This window comes from Fukomys damarensis, unplaced genomic scaffold, assembly GCF_012274545.1.
Source record: "Fukomys damarensis isolate Sample0158 unplaced genomic scaffold, DMR_v1.0_HiC HiC_scaffold_4, whole genome shotgun sequence".
In the NCBI taxonomy this organism is placed as follows: Eukaryota; Metazoa; Chordata; class Mammalia; order Rodentia; family Bathyergidae; genus Fukomys; species Fukomys damarensis.
The window spans coordinates 13563049-13567984 of NW_022900916.1; the positions used below are offsets into that span (position 1 = coordinate 13563049).

A 4936-nucleotide genomic window follows, 5' to 3' on the forward strand; every position below is an offset into this window, starting at 1 on the left:
AGAGCAAGAGACTGAGTGAGAAAAAGAATATAGAAAAAGAAAGAATTTGCAGAATGGAATGAGAAAAAAAGAAAAAGTTCAAAGAGCCTTTTTCAGGGTGTATATCTGCTGTCACAATAGACACTGTGTGCAGCAATGTGCAGAACTAAATTAACTAACTGGTCTCAGGAAGCAGATAGCTGACCCCTGAGATTCAGGCTAAATTCAGGCTGCAAGGCCCAAATTGAGCTCCCTGTAGGGTTGGATTGTGCAAGGGTCTACTACAGGGTCCCTCTGCCCTTTCTCTGAAGATATTCAAAGTTCTGATGAGAGGTGGTGATCCCTCCAACTTACCAACTATGGAGATCTGATGTGCCTTTATTGCAGTTGTTCACTTCTGTTCTCTCTTCTGGAGCTCAGTAAAATGAGCTTTATGACCACCTGTGCCTGTGCAGAGTGGATCCAGGAATGAGGGCGGGCTCACTGGGTGGCTAACTGGTCCTCACTGGTCCACTGGATGCAGGCTGGGGCCTATTGTCCAATTTTAGAAATATGTTTCTTAAAGTGCTATTAGAAGAAATTCTTTCCTTTGTTAGTCACCCAAGTTTTTCCCAACATATATTCCTGAATAGCTAGTCTGCTAATACACATCGACAAAATGTTTTCTAGAAATTCATAATGATTCTCTACCTATCTTAGATATGCATGGAAGTTCTACTTAGACATAGTCTCACAGGAAATATTATATTATATATTATTTCGTCTTTACATTTTGCTGGCTTTTTAGTGAGAAACAAAAAGTTGTCATTTATTGCTTCAACATTTCTTCTCCGAAAAATTTTCCACTAACCCTGTCCTGCAACATTTATCCAGTAGTAAAATCTTCTCAGAAATAGACTCTAATTCTGAGTTTTCTTTTGCTTTGTTGATCTATACTGTACCACAACCATTTATATTACTGATCCTATCTTCTTAAGTATTTGGATTACTCCTAATTTAATCAGTAGTAATAATAGGTAAAGTTTCTTGAGCATTTGTGAACATTATCCATCCTAATAAGGATGCAAATCTAACTTCACTAGGTATTCATGTATGATTTTTACCTCAAGGAATAAATCTATTATCCAATTAACTCTTCCTATTATTGGCACATTATCTTAAATTTTGCCCAATACTTACATAGCCAGTAAAATTTAAGGAATTCTTTTTTGCACTTTTAATAATTCATGTTATTTTGTCTTAAGTATAAATCAACACATAGCTAGATTTTTTAAAATGTGCGATCTGACAGTCTTTTTCAACTGAACAATTCAGTCCACATAAATATTACCATTATTAATATTTTATAGGCTGCAATTTTATTTTGATTGCAGAAAGCAAGTAATAAATTTAAGTGAAATGATTATGATAAAAATAGCAAAGAACTGAAAATCTACAAAGTCCACCTAAAGCATGAAAATTTGACATTCAGTAGTTTTTTTCATCTTCAGGTTTGATTGACAGTACTTGAAAATGTTTAAGCAGACTTTTAAATCATGATGACTATTCTAAAGTGGATATCTACAGCTGAGTAGTTTTAGTATCTCTTCTAGTTACCCAAGACGCGGCTGTGTTCAGCACTGTGAACCGACCTGGGACAGATCTCTACTATATACTTTGTTGCTAAAACGTGTAGAATATTTATACTGTGCTAGTTTAATCCAACTTGCACCTCTCCAATTGGCTTTTAAAAACTGGTTCGTTTAAAATTTTTATTTTATATTGTTCTTACTTTTCTTGCTCTCTACTCATCAGAAATACATGTATTATTTCTGCAAAAGTTAACTGTGCTATTATCCTTATAATATCTGAATTCTTTCTCAGAGTACAAATCAACCCCATGAATCCACATAATTTATGATGTAATTATTTGGATTTAAATGTTTTCTCATCCATTTGTGTGCATGATCACATTCACACATCTTAAATTGTTCTCATTTTTCCCTTTTCTGAATTATATCAATGAATAAATGCCCCAGGAAATGATATCTTCCTATGTAAAATGTTTAGCTACTACTTCTGGTGATGTTTCCATTTTGCATTATAAAATAGAGTGGATTGCCACTTGAATTAACAATTATTTTCTATTAAATCCTTCTAAATGTGACTCCATGATCATTTGAATTCTATTCTTGCTTGTATAAATTTTTCTTTCACTCTGATGCGTCAAAGAGTAGTTTTGCTTTTGGGGTAGTTTGCTTGCTCTCAAGATTTTTTCTCGGTTGTTACGTTCATTTGCTATACTATGGTTAACGTAAATTATACATGTCTTGGATATATCATTCTTTTTGTTTTGTGGGCCTATCTAGTTTGCTTTTGTCCACATTTTAAATTTTTCATTAATTTTCTTTTCATACTTTCACTACCTTATTTTCTCACTTCAATAACTGTGTCCTTATTTATACTCTTTATATATTCTGTGTAGCAATTATAGTGTTTGTGTAGCATGATAGTCTTTATATATATAAACTTCATTTTTATTCTTATTGCTTTTGCTGTAATGCATCTTACAATTATCCTTTTAAAAAATCCAGTACCATTAAACCAACCACCTTCTGTTTCCCGCACAGGTCTTACCTGTGTCTATGTCTGCATGCTGAGTTACTGTGCAAGGATCTTAGCTTTCATCCTCCTCCAAACATCATCTTAGTTTGGGAATGTATTTGGAATATGATCTGGTAATCAGCAGAGGAAGGGGAGAGTTGGCAGAAACTTACAAAGTCGCTTGCAAGTCTTTGATTAGAATCGGAAATTTGCTGTGCACGTTCTTTTGGACAATGCCAGTCATGTGGCTAAGCCCAGCATCAACAGCAAAGAACTGTACAGGGATGTATGTTTGCAGAATATTTTCAGATTCACTATACTAATGTAAATGCTCAGTTGGAAAACAGTACATATAGGTGTTTTTTAAGATCGGGTTGCACCATGTTATTCAGGCTGCACTTGAATTCACTACAGAGCCCAGGTTGGCCTGAAATCCACAGCATTTCTCCTGCCTCAGATTCCCCAAAAAAATGGAATTACAGGTGTGTTCTACCATGCCTCCACACATGAACATTTTTTTAATGGCCAACTATATTCCCTCTTTCTTATGAAAAGTTAATTTATCTATTCCTTTTGACAACCAGTATCTGTTGCTCCTTGTGAATCACATTGTACAGCTACCTGAATGTACAGTAAAGGTTATTCTCAAATCTGCAATGTCAGTCTTTATAAAAGAATAAATTCAGAAGTTATCATTGGCCATAAAGGATACTATCTCATCTGAGTCAATGGTGATAATCTTCTCTTTTTTTTTCATTGTCTAATAATTCAAATATTCCTCACATTTGTCATATATTAAGTATGTGATGAATTGGGTTAAACATCTTCACTTAAATAATACATTCAGCAAAGAGATCAAGAAAAAATATTCCTTTGAAGTTTAGATACATAGAAGCTTAGATCTCTGTACAGATATCAGGGTAGATCCTGAGGCTTCAATAGCTCCTGAGACAGCAGATCCTAGGACAGTAAAAGTTAATTCTCTAAATTTGATTTCAAAAAACAAAAATGCTTGAATTTTTAAACTATTGAAAACATTTTAAACTTTCCAATGTCACAGAAGAGGCGCTGTCAATACATTTCTTGAAATCCATGAAATTGCATTTTAGCAGACTATCACCATTGCATCCTCAAAATTAAATAAATTTGTAATTAATCAGGAATAATTGCTCTAATTGTTTTAGGCATGCATCCATTCAATATCAAATATTTACTTATTGAATACTTAAAACTATTCTGTGATGAGCATTATCCTTTATTTTCCTGCTTTCAAGCACTGACCTTTCTCTGAAGAAAGACATTTGAGCTGGGTGTGGTGGCTGAGTAGCTGCTATAGAGCTTAAAATACTACCTGTGGTAGCAGTGGTATATCCTGGTGGATAGGATCAAGGGTTACAAAGATAAGGCTGGGTCAAATGTAAATGTTGACTGTACTTTCTAGTTCTTTCACAGATGAATTTTGTTTACTTGCCTATGTCTTGGCTTCCCTTTCTTTGATAACTATAGCTGTCGTACATCACCAGTGACTTTGGCATTTAGGTTCACAACGGTAAAAAGGACGTGATAACTAATGCTAATTGAATTCTTCTTATCTTATGATTTTTAAAAACTTTATCCCATTAACATCAGTTCTCTTACAGTGCTAATAATATTCATGAACACCAAGCATCAACTTGTCTACTAGAAAAGAGGACTAATTGAATTCTTCTTATCTTATGATTTTTAAAAACTTTATCCCATTAACATCAGTTCTCTTACAGTGCTAATAATATTCATGAACACCAAGCATCAACTTGTCTACTAGAAAAGAGGCCTCTTGCCCAGATGAAACCTAAGTTAGTTCTTAAAGTGAAACTTTTTTTTTTATCAGATTGAGAATCTGAAAGCTTCCTAATAAAACGAAAAGTGTATTGCTTACAAATGAGCACAGTGTTGAAATTAACTGGCATTCTCTAGTAATAGTGCCAAGCTAAGTAGTGTCTGTCCTTGAAGGAACTAACTAAACATACTCACCTAGTATTCACTGATTTAAATTAAATCCTGATGGTTTATGTGTTCTGGTTCTGGGGCGAATTTAGCTTATTCCTATAAAAGGAATGCAACAAAATCAATAGTATTCAAAGCTTGATTAACACATTTCATATAAATATTCACCCTATCCTACTATCCAAGAGTGCAAATTCATTTTGAAAAAGAATGTAATGGAATTTACTTTTCATTCGGTGATATCCACTTGCAGCTTACTTTCTAAACTTCCACTCTTAGATTTTTGGAATTTCACAGAGCTGCCTTAGATGAGCGTACGTGGGAAAGGTGAAGGGGTTGGTTCCCAAGTCCAAGTCTCCCTTCAGTCAGCGCAGTCCTTTTGATAATC

The 4936-nt window shown here is 34.2% G+C and overlaps 1 long non-coding RNA gene across 1 annotated transcript; it reads right to left on the reverse strand.

Moving 5' to 3' along the window:
* Positions 1-371: 371 nt before the first annotated feature.
* LOC104874312 lies at positions 372-4924 on the reverse strand. Its single transcript, XR_783709.2, has 4 exons — positions 4775-4924; positions 4576-4647; positions 2596-2693; positions 372-510 (listed from the first exon to the last, which is right to left on the reverse strand). It is a non-coding gene; the product is annotated as an uncharacterized LOC104874312 (long non-coding RNA).
* Between the last annotated feature and the right edge of the window lie 12 nt (positions 4925-4936).